This window comes from Oncorhynchus masou, chromosome 26, assembly GCF_036934945.1.
Source record: "Oncorhynchus masou masou isolate Uvic2021 chromosome 26, UVic_Omas_1.1, whole genome shotgun sequence".
Classification (NCBI taxonomy): domain Eukaryota; kingdom Metazoa; phylum Chordata; class Actinopteri; order Salmoniformes; family Salmonidae; genus Oncorhynchus; species Oncorhynchus masou.
In genome coordinates this window covers 11,127,288-11,143,906 of record NC_088237.1, presented here as the reverse complement: position 1 = coordinate 11,143,906, position 16,619 = coordinate 11,127,288, and the positions used below count along the sequence as shown (strand labels likewise).

The 16,619-nt window shown below is 43.1% G+C and overlaps 1 long non-coding RNA gene across 1 annotated transcript; it reads right to left on the bottom strand.

Annotated features, from left to right (window-relative positions):
- Nucleotides 1-275: 275 nt before the first annotated feature.
- Nucleotides 276-16,041, bottom strand: LOC135514537 (uncharacterized). Its single transcript, XR_010451691.1, has 3 exons — nt 15,955-16,041; nt 1,426-1,640; nt 276-554 (listed from the first exon to the last, which is right to left on the bottom strand). It is a non-coding gene; the product is annotated as an uncharacterized LOC135514537 (long non-coding RNA).
- Between the last annotated feature and the right edge of the window lie 578 nt (nt 16,042-16,619).

Below are 16,619 nucleotides of genomic sequence, written 5' to 3'. Positions count from 1 at the left end.
GCTTCAAGTGACGTCGATATGCATATTTTCTTGCAGAAAACAAATCAACATCCCATTTTAGTCATCGCACAACGTAGCTTGTCATAAAAACAAACATGTATGCACTTTGGGATTGATGTGGCAACAGTTTTCCCATGACAGTTATGATGTGTGTGTTGTTTTCAGAGGAAAAACATCTCTCATTTATTCACGATACATTCACGAAATCATATTTCTTGGTGTGAAATGATGTTTTTATTAGAACCCCCTCAAATTGTTGTTTACAACAACTATGAATACTTAGACTTCCTGAATAACCATGCCTAGCTTTTAGCAAGCGACAGTTTGATTGATGCTGAAAAGACTAGTCAGTGTTGGGTGGACTTTGTTGTTTGCTGCTTCTCATATTCAGTGTTGCGTCAGACAATACACTGTGTAAACCGGTGTAGCTGAGTCTTGCATGTCAAACTCCAACTTTGTTTGATTAGTTCAGTCTTGCAGGCAATCTCACTCAAGGCCTGGGGATGAGCAAGATGCTCAGAGGAGGAGGATTTCTCACCATTCCGTCTCACTTCCTGCATGTGAGAAGGAGAGAGAGAGGGAGTAAGAGAGAGAGAGAGAAAGGGAGAGAGAGGGAGTAAGAGACAGTTATATTGACAGTTCATGACTAATGTTCAGCTGTCTGCTTTGGCAAATGTGACAGTAAGAAGCTCCGTCCTGAAGTTACACAGCCGCTAATTGGACACACACTGAACGCACGCCAACAACGGTTTCGTTTAAAACAAATTAGCTGACGTGATAGCCTTAAATTAACCTGAGCTGTTTCCCCTCGACCGGCAACGTCTCTTTTTTTCCCACGTCGCTGGGCAAGATTCGACTTGATAATTTACAATCACTCTCAGACTCATTTCGCATTCACAGTGAAAGAGAAGTGTGAAGGTACTGTCATTTTTTAAAAATCAGTCAAATAACACCACAATGTTGAGTAATTATGACATTTATAGAAAAGTCACAGTCATCACCTTATTCTAATATATTCATAGAAGTACTGAAAGTTAACATATGAACCTACCTCAGTGCAAAACCTTCACACATGAGTGCATAGATGCATAAATGCATGAATTAACAAGTGATGATGATTTCTAAGGCATTATGAAGACTGAGATAGACACAGTCTTCAGAATGCCTCTGTTCAAGATGTTATTTACCAAAATTTGATACAGGTTTGAATTTTCTTTCTATTAACTATAATCCAGATAATAATTCACATTTCCTGTTGCTGCAGGATCCCTTTCTCAAGTGCAGATCCTACACCTGTACTTAGGCGTTCAGTACAGATCGATACAACCATTTTCTTTATATTCTTTTTCCCCTTTGTGAGGGCCTGTCAACATACATGAATACACACACACACACACACACACACACACACACAGTGATAGAAACCTGTTTCAAGGGCTGTTCACATGAGGCAGGACGGGGTCCAGATAATGAACATGGTTCAGTCAAAGCAGGGTTGTCAAAAGCTGGGGAGAAAATACATGTCTAATGAGGATAGACAGATTGGATTCTCCTCCTCCTGCCTCATCTTCTCCACCTCTCCTCCTCCTCTTCCCTCAGTCGGACATCAAAGGATCAAAAAGGTTATGAACTCGCACCTGCTGTACAGTAGAGACACACACACACACACACACACACACACACACACAGGAGGAAAGAGACATGCTTTCATGATAGTTTCCATCATCTGTGAAGCCGTGTTCTCTCATTTTTGTCCTTCCATTACACCATACGGGTTCTTTCACAGTTTCTTTCAGTACACCTGTGCCATTTTCTGTCAGCTGAACCCAAAGACCATTCTGTGCCGTTCTCCGTGTTACATCTGAGAAGTCTCACTGCGATTTCAAAATATGATTCACATATGTCTTACTCTCTCCTCACAGGCTAATCTGGTGGGGGGGGGGGAGAAATGGTGCTCGTTAATATAAGTTTTCCGTTACTTACATCAGAAAGTATTAACAACCCATTACTTTTTCCACATTTTGTTGTGTTACAGACTGAATTTAAAGTGGACTAAATTGAGATTTTGCGTCACTGGCCTACACACCATATCCCATAATGTCAAAGTGGAATTATGTTTTTAGAATTAAAAAAATAAATAATTCCAATTAAAAGCTGAAATGTCTTGAGTGCATACATATTAAACCCCTTTGTTATGGCATGCCTAAATAAATGCAGGAGTAAAAATTTGCTCAACAAGTCACATACTAAGTTGCATGGACTCTGTGTGCAATAATACTGTTCAACATGATGTTTAAAGACTAGGGAGGTTTTCCAATGCCTCGCAAAGAAGGGCAACTATCGGTAGATGGGTAAAGAAAAATTGTCACTACAAAGATATATAACTCAGTTGCTGGAGAGGAAGGAAACCACTCAGGAATTTCACCATGAGGCCAATAGTGGCATTAAAACAGTTACAGAGTGTAATGCCTATTATAGGAAATGGATGGATCAACAACATTGTAGTTCCTCCACAATACTAACCTAAATGACAGAGTGAAAATAAGGAAGCCTGTACACAATACAAATATTACAAAACATGCATCCTGTTTGCAATAAGGCACTAAAGTAAAACTGCAAAAAAATCCCCTGAATACAAAGGGTTACGTTTGGAGCAAATCCAACAACAAAAAACATCATTGAGTACAGATGTAGGATCTTAATTTGACCCAGCTTGCTACACCAGGAAAATAAAAGGAAATGTGGATTATTATGTGGATTATAATGAATGGACATTTTTCGTTAGGGAGTCTGACAGTCTGACATTTCTAAGTGGAAATTACAATCATTAGAAGACTTTTAAAATTAAAATGCACTCCAAGTTTGCATTTCTCAGAAACAAAAGCGTTATCAAATTAAGACCCTACATCTGTACCAATATCATATATTCAAGGATGGTGGTGGCTGCATCATGCTCTGGGTATGCTTGTCATCAGCAAGGACTAGGGAGGTTTTTTTCTGGGGGGGGGGGGGGTCAAAAGAAATGGAAAAGCTAAGCACATGCAAAACCTGGTTCAGTCTGCTTTCCAAAGACACTGGGAGACAAATTCACCTTCCAGCAGGACAATAACCAAAAACACAAGGCCAAATCTACACTTGAGATGCACACCAAGATGACATTAAATGTTGAGTGGCCTAGTTAGAACAAACAATTTGACAGAGCTTGAAGGATTTTCTAAATAATTAGCACATTTTGTACAATCCAGGTGTGCAAATCTCTTAGAGACTTACCCAGAAAGACTCACAGCTGTAATCACTGCCAAAGGTGATTCTGACATGTATTGACTCAGGGGGTTGAATACTTATCTAATCAAGATATATTTGTGTTTTATTTTTAATGAATCTTTTACAAATGTTAGACTTTGTCTTCCACTTTGACATTACAGAGTATTTTGTGTTTATTTTATTTTTTATTTAACCAGGTAGGCCACCTGAGAACAAGTTATCTTTTACAACTGTGACCTGTCAAAGATAAAGCAAAGCAGTGCGACACAAACAACACAGAGTTACACATGGAATAAACAAACTTACAGTCAACAACACAATAGAAAAATATACAGTGTGTGCAAATGTAGTAAGATTAGCGAGGTAAGGCAATAAATAGGCCATAGTGGCAAAATAATTATGATTTAGCAATTAAACACTGGAGTGATAGATGTGCATAAGATTAATGTGCAAGTAGAGATACTGGAGTGCAAAGGAGCAAAAAAAATATAACAATATGGGGATGAAGTAGTTGGGTGGGCTATTTACAGATGCAAAGATCGGTAAGCTGCTCTGACAGCTGATGCTTAAAGTTAGTGAGGGAGATATAAGACAGTCATTGACAGCAGAGAACTGGAAGGAAAGGTGGTCAAAGGAGGAGATGACTTTGGGGATGACCAGTGAAATATATGTGCTGGAGCGCGTGCTACGGGTTGGTGCTGCTATGCTGACAGGTGAACTGAGATAAGGCGGGGCTTTACCTACCAAAGAGTTATAGATGACCTGACAAGAAATGACAATTAAATCCCTCAAAATCCCACCTGGTAACACAACAAATGTGTAAAAAGTCAAGGGGTGTGAATAGTTTGACGGCACTGTAAATCATTGGTAGATGTCATTAGAAATGATCATTACAGTAAAACTCTGCAATCCTCCTCCATGCCCTATTTTGGGGGTCTGTTTGTTGCGAAGTCCTCCATTGGAAAGCTCAGACTCATCAGTATCTCACAGTATATCATATTCCATTTGCGAGCCAACGGTGGACTGTTTAATTGCCCCTGAAAATCAAATAGGTTTGGTCCCTGAGGGAGCATATAATTGCACACGCCTCGTACATAAATCAGCTGCTCAGGCCGCTGGAAGGTGGTGGTGTGGTGGCAGTTATATGGAGGCTTGGCTGCGCCACATGGCTGTCGGGAGGAAATGGAACTGTCAGAGGCATGAAATAGTGTGACAGCCGCGTCACTTTGAGGCGGCTGCTCCTCCGTTTAATTATCATACCAGAACAAAGAGTGTCCCAGCTGGCCTGCCACTGCCACGCGTCTCCCCTGGCTGACACTGCCCATGTGAGGAGTGTGTTTTGGGGAGGAGTGTGAGGGTGGATGTTTGTGTTTATGTATATAATAAGGAAGGTAGCAGGTACCACCATACTGCAGCTGTGTGTGCGTGCATTTCTGCGTGGATTTGAGTGTGGGTCAACAGGTACAGCAAAGGAGGAAGGTATAGCTTTTTTCTGTAGCTCCCAGAGAAACCAAGAGACTACCATTCAGTCAAATCAATGTAAATCTGCAGAGAGAGAGAGAGAGAGAGAGAGAGACTTACAAATTATCATGGTCAGCACAGCAGATCACACTGCGTGCGTGTGTGCGCGCGCTCTCAGTCCACATTTACCTGTCCCAGGGTCCTCTAAGGTACGGCTACAAGAGTGAGGCCTGCATCACTGACTTCAATGTGTTAAATGTGTTCATCTTATTGATTTGGGTCCAGTTGTAACCTCATATTAGGGCTTGCAATGTTCTCCACCGCATTAAGCCCCAGCTCTAATTCAACATCCCAGAGGCTAACTGGCTCTATCGCTCTGACATGTCAAAATGCATCAGTCAGTTAAATGGAGCTGTGAGATGGAGAACAATTATTACTGGCTGGATAGCCAGTGACCTTGTAGGCATGACTGAGCAAACCCTCCTCTCCCTTTTCCCATGTTCCTTGCCCAAACCAGCCACACTAACTGCCACACGAAGAGGACCTAACAGTGTACTAATGCAACAAAGCATCTTGTGTCAGTGTGACCTGCTGTGCTGACCATGAGAATTTGTAAGTTTGTTTTAATTAGAAGCCTGGGGAATTGCAGCCAAGATTACATCACATAAAGAAGTTGAAACACAGAGTAGACATTAAGTACACAAATATATTAGCCTATAATTATGCATAGTAATAGTTTCATAATATATCTTCACCACAGCAATCAAACAGTTACTCAAGGATTCCTTCTACATTTTTCAGTCCTTTATTTTCAGACTTTCTGGATTTTTATTTTTATTTATTTTTAATCAAAAACCAGTGGGCTACTCTTTACTAAGGCTGACTTTGATATTCCTTTGAAAACATGTTTCTCTGGCTTCTCTAAAATAAAAAGAGAGAACGTTTGGATCCATAAGTGTATTTCAAATTCCTCTCTGTTGCTCAGAATCAAACATGTCTTCCTCTGAACGTTTTACACAGGAATTTGTACACTGTAAAAACAAATCCTGTCATCTTTACAGTCAATTACTGGAAGCACAGTAGCCAGTAATTTACTGTACATTTACAGTAGTTTACTGCATTCACAGAAGAACAGTGGTTAGAAGACTGTTGCAGATTTAGAGTGCAGGTAGTTAGTGCCAACGACGGGCAGTATTTCTGTTACATTTATTTCATATATTTATTTCAATACCTGTTTTGTAATTTATTTTTCACTGGCCTGAACTACAATTCATGTAGCCTATTTTGGAAAAATGTAATTGGAATACATGTATTTTCTATTTTCTAATACAATTATATATTTGCAAGTGACCCGCTGAACTACAACATTCTCTGTCACAGTAACATCATCTGTTCACTTCCTAGGACTATGGTATGTTCTAGTTAACCTTAGTTTAATACACTGACTGTAAGTCACTCTGGATGAGAGTGTCTTCTAAATGACACCCAGCAGTGTGCTTTGCCAAAGGCTCTTTTTTGACATTGACATTTTGGAAATTTAGCCAGGGACAGATTAAGAAATCTTAGGCCCCGGGGCTATGTTTTTCCAATGGTACACTGACTCACCTAATGATAAAGATGAAGCCATGGGCTACTCACGGTGGTGGCCGATGTGCTTGTCATCTCAAGATGAGCTACTTTGAAACAAGTGTTGCTGTTAGATACAAATTGGTTCTATTGGTTCTAGAGGGAGATTATTCTTCTCTTTTCGTAGCCATTTGCTTTCCGAACTGAAACTTTTTTCAGGAGATTGTATTTTGAAACATGCAAAAGGCAAACAAAACATAGAAATATAATCCATAGATGGCCGTTCCCACTCAAGTCAGGACTGGCATCTATTGCTAGTGTACCCATGAGCTTAACCATCAAATTGCCAAAGTGAGGTTACAAGACCATTCTATGGATAATACACCACAAGCTGTAGCCTATATTTGGCACGCATGCTGCCCAAACTGCGACCTTCCCAACTGTAGGCATACTGGTAACTGCCAAAATAAAGGAAACACTTGAGTAAACAAGGGATACAATGTATATGTTATGCTGTGGGGTGCATTCTCCTGGTGTGGTTTAGGTTCACCTGTAGAATCTATGCCAAGACTCATCGAAGCTGTTCTGCAGCAACCTTTTAAGACAATTTATGCTGATACCTGTATGAGCTTGTGATAAAAACTGAATCCTTCTTTTTTGAATAAACTATTGATCCTCTTTAGTTAAATTCTCTCTGTGGTGTTTTGAACATAAAGAGCAGGCTCCTGTGGTTGGATACAATATTATGATCTTTAAAAATGTTTTTGTTTTTTAAATTTATCTGACATTTGTTTGCCTCTTGGGCTCTATACGGGCTTGGGCCCAGCCCCTGACTCACACAATTGACCAGTCACATTTAATTATTATACAGTTTATTTAAATTGTTTGTATTAATCAGTTACCCACGTGGACGTCCTACTTCCTCTCCTCCCCCCATCTGATGAGCGGCAGCAGGCGGCAGCAGGCGGCAGCAGGCGGCCTACACTCATTGGGAGTGGGATCCTGAGTCTTCCTGTGGTTGGCAGTTGGATGTGTTCCGCTGGTAGACAGCAATCTCCAATGGTTGCGTGTAGGTGGCAGGGAAGTCAGGCACAGGAAAACGAACTTGGTATAAACGGAGTCGTTTAATAAGTGCTCGTACAACTCCAAAAACCAAAATATACAAAAAATAACATAAGTGGGTACAAAACCCGTTGCACACCGACACATGACTTGCACAAACATACAATAAAACATGCTCCAACAAAACATGAGGGGAAACAGAGGGTTAAATACACAACATGTAATTGATGAGATTGGAACCAGGTGTGAAGGAAGACAAGACAAAACCAATGGAAAAGGAAAAATGGATCAATGATGGCTAGAAGGTCGGTGACATTGACCGCCGAACACCGCCCGAACAAGGAGCGGGAGCGACTTCGGCGGAAGTCGTGACACAATCTTTAAGTCATACCACAGATTCTCAATTGGATTGAGGTCTGGGCTTTGACTAGGCCAAGACATTTAAATGTTTCCCCTTAAACCACTTGAGTGTTGCTTTAGCAGTATGCTTAGTATCATTGTCCTGTTGGAAGGTGAACCCCCGTCCCAGTCTCAAATCTCTGGAAGAATGAAACAGGTTTCCCTCAAGAATTTCCCTGTATTTAGCGCCATCCATCATTCATTCAACTCTGGCCAGTTTCCCAGAACCTGCCGATGAAAAACATGGTATCCTCGGGGTGATGAGAGGCGTTGGGTTTGCGCCAGACATGGCTTTTTCCTTGAAGGCCAAAAAGCTCAATTGAAGTCTCATCTGACCAGAGCACCTTCTTCCATATGTTTGGGAGTCTCCCACATGCCTTTTGTGCTTATTTCTTTCTTTAAGCAAAGGCTTCTTTCTGGCCCCTCTTCCATAAAGCCCAGCTCTGTCGAGACTGTGGCTTAAAGCGGTCCTATGGACAGATACTCCAATCTCCGCTGTGGAGCTTTGCAGCTCCTTCAGGGTTATCTTTGGTCTCTTTGTTGCCTCTCTGATTAATTCCCTCCTTGGGCGGCCCTCTCTTGGCAGGTGTGTTGTGGTGCCATATTCTTTCCATTTTTAATAATGGATTTAATGGTGCTCTGTGCGAAGTTCAAAGTTTTGGGATATTTTTTTGTGACCCAAACCTGATCTGTACTTCTCCACAACTTTGACCCTGACCTGTTTGGAGAGCTAATTGGTCTTCATGGTGCTCCTTGCTTAGTGGTATTGCAGACACTGGGGCCTTTCAGAACAGGTGTATATATACTGAGATAATGTGACAGATCATGTGAGAGTTAGATTGCACACAGGTGGACTTTATTTAACAAATGATGTGACTTTTGAAGGTGATTGGTTGCACCAAATCTTATTTAGTGGCTTTATAGCAAAGACGGTGAATACATAGGCATGCACCGCTTTACATTTTTTATTTTTTAGTTATTTTTTCCATTTCACTTTACCAAATTGGACTATTTTGTGTATGTCCATTAAATGAAATCCAAATAAAAAGCCATTAAAATTACAGGTTGTAATGCAACAAAATAGGAAAAACACCAAGGGGGATGAATACTTTTGCAAGGCACTGTACTACATATATATATATATATATACACTGCTCAAAAAATAAAGGGAACACTTAAACAACACAATGTAACTCCAAGTCAATCACACTTCTGTGAAATCAAACTGTCCACTTAGGAAGCAACACTGATTGACAATACATTTCACATGCTGTTGTGCAAATGGAATAGACAACAGGTGGAAATTATAGGCAATTAGCAAGACACCCCCAATAAAGGAGTGGTTCTGCCGTTGGTGACCACAGACCACTTCTCAGTTCCTATGCTTCCTGGCTGATGTTTTGGTCACTATTGAATGCTGACGGTGCTTTCACTCTAGTGGTAGCATGAGATGGAGTACAACCCACACAAGTGGCTGAGGTAGTGCAGCTCATCCAGGATGGAACATCAATGCGAGCTGTGGCAAGAAGGTTTGCTGTGTCTGTCAGCATAGTGTCCAGAACATGGAGGCGCTACCAGGAGACAGGCCAGTACATCAGGAGACGTCGAGGAGGCCGTAGGAGGGCAACAACCCAGCAGCAGGACCGCTACCTCCGCCTTTGTGCAAGGAGGAGCAGGAGGAGCACTGCCAGAGCCCTGCAAAATGACCTCCAGCAGGCCACAAATGTGCATTTGTCTGCTCAAATGGTCAGAAACAGACTCCATGAGGGTGGTATGAGGGCCCGACGTCCACAGGTGGGGGTTGTGCTTACAGCCCAACACCGTGCAGGACGTTTGGCATTTGCCAGAGAACACCAAGATTGGCAAATTCGCCACTGGCGCCCTGTGCTCTTCACAGATGAAAGCAGGTTCACACTGAGCACATGTGACAGAGTCTGGAGATGCCGTGGAGAACGTTCTGCTGTCTGCAACATCCTCCAGCATGACCGGTTTGGCGGTGGGTCAGTCATGGTGTGCGATGGCATTTCTTTGGGGGGGGGCCGCACAGCCCTCCATGTGCTCGCCAGAGGTAGCCTGACTGCCATTAGGTACCGAGATGAGATGCTCAGACCCCTTGTGAGACCATATGCTGATGCGGATGGCCCTGGGTTCCTCCTAATGCAAGACAATGCTAGACCTCATGTGGCTGGAGTGTGTCAGCAGTTCCTGCAAGAGGAAGGCATTGATGCTATGGACTGGCCCGCCTGTTCCCCAGACCTGAATCCAATTGAGCACATCTGGGGCATCAAGTCTCGCTCCATCCACCAACTGTCCAGGAGTTGGCGGATGCTTTAGTCCAGGTCTGGGAGGAGATCCCTCAGGAGACCATCCGCCACCTCATCAGGAGCATGCCCAGGCATTGTAGGGAGGTCATACAGGCACGTGGAGGCCACACACACTACTGAGCCTCATTTTGACTTGTTTTAAGTACATTACATCAAAGTTGAATCAGCCTGTAGTGTGGTTTTCCACTTTAATTTTGAGTGTGACTCAAAATCCAGACCTCCATGGGTTGATAAATTTGATTTCCATTGATAATTTTTGTGTGATTTTGTTGTCAGCACATTCAACTATGTAAAGAAAAAAGTATTTAATAAGAATATTTCATTCATTCAGATCTAGGATGTGTTATTTTAGTTTTCCCTTTATTTTTTTGAGCAGTGTATATATATATATATATATAAGTTATTTTTGGGGGGCCCCACACTTGCCTGGGCCCCTGCATTCATCTTGCACTGCATGTAACAGATGCTCTTGTCCAGAGCAACTTACAGTCAGTCCATTCATTTAAGTTTGATTAAAAAAAACTCATATCAAAGTCATAGAAAGTCAGATGTTTCTGTAACCGTTACAGGCCATGTTGTTGTGGTTAAGGATACATCTGTCCTCAACATATCCTGTATTTTTAACAAGACACCTTTTGAACGTATCTTAGCCTGTCTCTGGTTAGTGCATGCTATGTTATTGTAATATTCACAGCAAATAATCACCAGCTTAGTGGAACATGCAGAGCAATGACAGTACAATACTGTAAGAAAGTATATGCTACATCATGTTGGTATTTTACTGTAATTACATGGGATTAGTGCAAACACGCTGGTACTTGTATATTTATGAACATTTGGTGTTTTATTTCACTTGCCCTTCTAGAGGCCTAAACAAAGGCTTCCAAACTGGCTGTTATTACAGGGCGAAAGGAGACGGTGTAATATTCAACCATTAAAGGTTTAAGACCCACTGTCACTGATTGCCCCTTAAATATATTACATTGTCAAGGGACTACTACGACATATCAGTTCAATTGGTATCAGCATTCTCACTAACGGGTGCAACAATTATTAACTTTGAAGCCACGCCTCTAAATGTGTTAAATGAGTCAGAGATTATTTCGATGCCCACAACATTTTCCCACAATGCACCATAATTCACAGTATGCTGCTGTAAATATGGAGCAAAACAGGTAATACAATAATTTACTGTAAAATTGTATTGTAAAATTGCAGTGTAGCAGAATACAATTGAGCCTCCATAATGCATTGCTCAGTTGACAGCATCTCAAATCTCGCCCTCTGGAGATGAATCACTGGACACAATGCAAATAGACTGTGGCATTTGCCCATCACTCAGCCTTGCCATCTTGGTGAGGAGCGAGAGGGGATATTGGAAGTGTTTGCTTACACAGCACTCTTTACCTCAAACCATTTATCTACGTGGCCCCATAAATCCTTGAGATATTTCTACCTCTGTCTATATGATGAAAACTTCTCTCTCTTTATCTCTCTCTGTCTCCCTTCCTCATAATGTTTATACAGTTAGCAATTAGCGATGAGTTAGCAATGCTGGCACGTTCTGTCTGTACGATGTAAATGTCGCTTTTTCTCTCTTTCTCTCCCCTCCCTATGTGCCTCTCTCTTTCTGTCTGTCTGTCTCTCTCTCTCTCTCTTTTTTGTACAGACTCAGGAGAGGTGAAGGTCAAGAGCCGTGCGTCCTCTGAAACACAACCCAGCCGAGCCGCACTGCTTCTTGACACAATGCCCGCTTAATCCGGAAGCCAGTCGCACCAATGTGTCGGAGGAAACACCATACACCTGGAGACCGTGTTAGCGTGCACTGCGCCCGTCCCGCCACAGGGGTCGCTAGAGCGCGATGGAACAAGGACACCCCTGTCCCTAACCCGGATGACCCTGGGTCAATTGGGCGCCGCCTCATGGGTCTCCCGGTTTCGGCTGGCTGCGAAAGAGCCTGGACTCGAACTAGGATCTCTCGTGGCACAGCTCGCACTGCGAAGCAGTGCCTTAGAACCCTGCAAGAAATTAGCAACGTTGGCACGTCCTGTAGCGGTTTCTTCCTTCTCGTTCTCCCTCAGACGGACAGCTGGATGGAGGGACTGACTGGGGGAGGTTCTCGACCTGTCTGACCTGTCTGCCTCTACGCCTTGACCTCAGCAGCCTGTACTTGTATCAGGATCTATGAAATGCCATCTGGCCGCCGGGTTCTCCCTGGCCCTCAGCCAACACTGACTCTGATAGGATCATCAGCCTGTCGCTGAGATGGCCCTGACAGCTCTCTGTGTGTTTTTGTATGTGTGTGCGAGCGTGCATACGGTGTATGCTTGTGCGTGTGTATGTGGGTGTGGGCATGCGTTTGTGTGTGTCCCGCCGTGTGTGTGTGTATGTATGTGTGTGCTCTGCAGGCATGAGGTGACTGTTATCTCGCTGATGTCGGCCACTGGAGAGGTTTAGCTAGCTGTTAGGGCTCTGGCCAACGATGGCCGCACATGCCACAGACATATCTGCATGAGAAACAGATACTGTATCTTATACCTGCCAGTGTTGTCTGTCCTTGTGTGAAGCACGTGCTGTTCATTTACTCTACATGGCTTCTGTATGGTTGTGCCAATGATTGTGGTGCTCTGTGGTTTGTAAGCATGAAGCACACTGTTCTCTGTGCCTGTAAAATAGATTATTCTCCATTAAATGGCTGGTAAAATAAAGTTGAAATATAAATCATTAAAATACACTGTGGTTGGATGCTCCCTCACGACGCCAGGACAGCGGAGTCAATCACCACCTTCCGGAGACACCTGAAACCCCACCTCTTCAAGGAATACCTAGGATAGGATAAGTAATCCTTCTCACCACCCCCCCCCCCCCTTAATGATTTAGATGCACTATTGTAAAGTGGCTGTTCCACTGGATGTCAGAAGGTGAATTCACCAATTTGTAAGTCGCTCTGGATAAGAGCGTCTGCTAAATGACTTAAATGTAAATGTAATGCTCTACGCTTGCCCTGCGTACCAGTCTGCACGGTACTTGCACTACATGGTGGTAAGTTGTTGGTACAATGTTGTATGGTTGTTGGTAGGTACTGTGTGTGCCAACCGATGCTCTGTCTGTTGACACAGATGTTGGGCTCTGAGGGCATGTTACTAGATTCCAGAAGCATCGGGAGAAGCTGATGCTAACTGCTAATGGTTCTTCACACACATGGTAGCGCAGGAAGTGTTTTGTCTAACAGGGCCCCTCTTTTCAAACCTCAAACCAACATCCAGCCAGCCAGCCGGCTGCATATACAGTATTCACCCAGCTTGTTGCTTATATTGCAGGTGTTCTTTAAACGAGAGCGATTTATTCACTAGCCCCGTCCTGAATGCAGCATCCGCAAGGCAATCGCTGTTTGTCTCTTTCTTTCTGAAAGGATTGCATTCTGCCTCCCCTTTGCCTGAGCACTTTGTATCATAAGTCAAATAAGCAACTGCATAATTATTTGATTTGCAATTCAGTGGTGGCAGTTAGGGGAAACAGTCTTGCCAACAGCGGGGGACACTTTTCAGTTTGAGTCACGAAGCTTGAAAGGAACATTGGGGAAGTCTGTGAATGTCTAAGTGGAAGAATAATGAAGAGAGCGTCAATACCACAGGTCGGCTAGCCTATGGTTATGATAATAAGGAACTGGATGCCTTAAATCAAGCCAATTCACTGCCATGTGAATTGTGTCAATCCCATGTGATTTTCTCCCCTTTCAGCACAAAACCAAACCACCTCAGTGGATATGGAGAATGCAGCAATTGCATATACAGTTAAAATATTTGTGAAAATGACAGAAAATCCATTTTGGTTCAAAATAAAAACCCTCCTTTTTGCTGAGTGCCTAGAATCCAGTGCTACTTCTGAATATGTGTTGCTTTGGCATTGATCTCGATTGCTTCTTTTAACTGTTGAGTGGGGATTGATTGAGTGGTTACAGTCAGAGTCGGAAATACTCCCGAAATAACGGAGGGAATTTTGGGGCATACAGGGAGTCACTGATGAGTTTTGTTTTGTGCATTTTGTGCTGCAACTGGGGATAGACTAGTGCAATCCTTTTCTGAGTTTGAGATTCAATGTGGACAGATGCTGGGTCGACGTTCAACATCAACTCCCACAGATCCTTTATTGTGAAAAGGTTTTGGGTTTTTTAATTGACCACAGTGGGTGTGTGTGTGTGTGTGTGTGTGTGTGTGTGTGTGTGTGTGTGTGTGTGTGTGTGTGTGTGTGTGTGTGTGTGTGTGTGTGTGTGTGTGTGTGTGTGTGTGTGTGTGTGTGTGTGTGTGTGTGTGTGTGTGTGTGTGTGTGAATGCGATCTCTTTTGCTTGGAAAATAAACACACACTCCCAAGACTTAATTGATTCCGATGGCTCATGTTGACCAGAGTTAAATGCGATATCTGTTAGGACATTGGGAAACAGAAATACAACAAGAAGCTCCAATAAGATACCGACAGGTTTGTTGTTTTTCATTTGAGGATGTCCTGTCCTGATTCCACTGGCTGATTGGTTATGTCATTTTACAGTGAGCTAGCTCATTTATCCGCTCTGCAAATAAAAAGCTATTTAGCTCTCAACTGGTCCCTCGGCCACAGCCATTTGGCAGGTGGCACAAGCATAGCGCTCCATCAACAACAAATCTATATAGCCAAATAAACGGAGTGGGGCCTGCTAGCTCACTGTAATACAAATGGATGTGTGATAAGGCTCTCATCCCATCGCACCATCAGGGTGTAAATGAGTTGTTGTGCTTTTCTGTCAGTTTCTGGTTTCTCCGAGTGTGATTGTTTATGTTGTAGCTATATTGAGTTTAACTAACTGACCTGACAAGGAACCACTCGCAGGCTGGAACTAGAGTCTGTTTTCTTTCTAGTTGGGTCATGACAGAGTCTAGAGAAACTCTTGTCCTATAGTAATGGAAGTTATCATAGATTATAAATCATTCTGTTGATGCAACTGAACCTCTATTGCCCCCTCCCACATGATTGATTTACTCCTACTTATCGCATTCTAGCATTTTTCAATAACTCCTGGTCATGTTGATTGTTGAGCCAAAGGATTTAGTACCAGCAGCCAAGCAGCAGTAGACACGCAGGTGTAAAGGGCTAATTACACCCTTTCTAAGTGGTACTCGTTTTCAACCACTAATTGTACCATGCCAAAACCATGCCTTTGTTATGCCTGAGACCGAACCTTCCTCCCGTCATTATGCAATCATATACACAGGCACGCACTTTAACATTTTTGGGGTGGAATAAATGATAGGTAAACATAACCTGCGTGTGTGAACGACAAACACACGTCTCACTGAATAGCCATCAGCGGCCGAACCACGACCTGTGATTCATGGCAATAAACTGATCCAGTTGGCCAGAAAATCCAATCAAACGCAATTACTGTCCACTTCTGGTGTTAGGAGAGGGAACACACACACACACACACACACACACACACACACACACACACACACACACACACACACACACACACACACACACACACACACACACACACACACACACACACACACGGTGATTTACTCTCCTAGTTGTACCTCATCAGGCACTATGTCACCGACTAGCCGTTCCTCTTGCTTTTATGAACTTTTTCAGCGGTGGGCTGCACACTGGCGGGTACAACTTTTATGTTCCATGGAATGGGATGCTGCTATCGTGTCTGCTTGGATGGAAGGCCGCTCGTTTCACTTTGGAATTCAAATGTCCTCGTATCATTTCTCCTTAATAATGACATCTTCAAAGCTGCGTCCTCAGACAGCCTTTACAGAGGAATATATGATGTACTTTTTCTCTTGCGATGTCAAGGCCGATGTAATAAATTGTGTGGGAAATGCAACCAACCTGTCTGTCTGTCGTAAAAAGACTAAAGTGGAAATTGTCCAGCTATGTGACATCAGTTCTTAAAAATGTCACCGACACGATCAGCATAGGGGGACCAAGCTGCTCCTGACAGCCTTTGAATCTGATATGAGTCGAGTCTGATCCATCTCGATGAGGTCTCGAGAGGAGAGGAGGAGAGACGGAGACCTGCCCTTCTCCATTTGATCTCAAGCGCCACCCGTTGGCGTTTGATGTGCATGAAACACCGTCCCTTATGAGCGATGCTCAGCTGAATAGCCTCTGTTTGGCAATAGGAGTTGAGTTGTGCAGCAAATTGCCTGTGATATCCCCAAGTGTCCCCAGCAGCTCCTTTGTGGACAGGAGAACTGAGAGCCATGTTTTGTCCCCCTCTCCACTGGTATTTTGCCTAATTAGGACCACTGAAGTCTGGGTACAGTGGAGCTGTATGGCATGTTGGACTGCTCGGGGGTATCTAAGGCCCTCAGGTAACGATCCAGGAGAAGATTATAGGATAAAAGGAAGAGAAGACAGCTCTGTTCCTGCTCTGCTCTGCTCCGGGACGACTCACTGTATGGAGACCACTAATGCAAGGGAGACGAGAGTAAAAAAAAAAAGAAAAAAAGAAGATTAAGATTAAAAAAAGGAAAGTGACAAAGACTTCACCA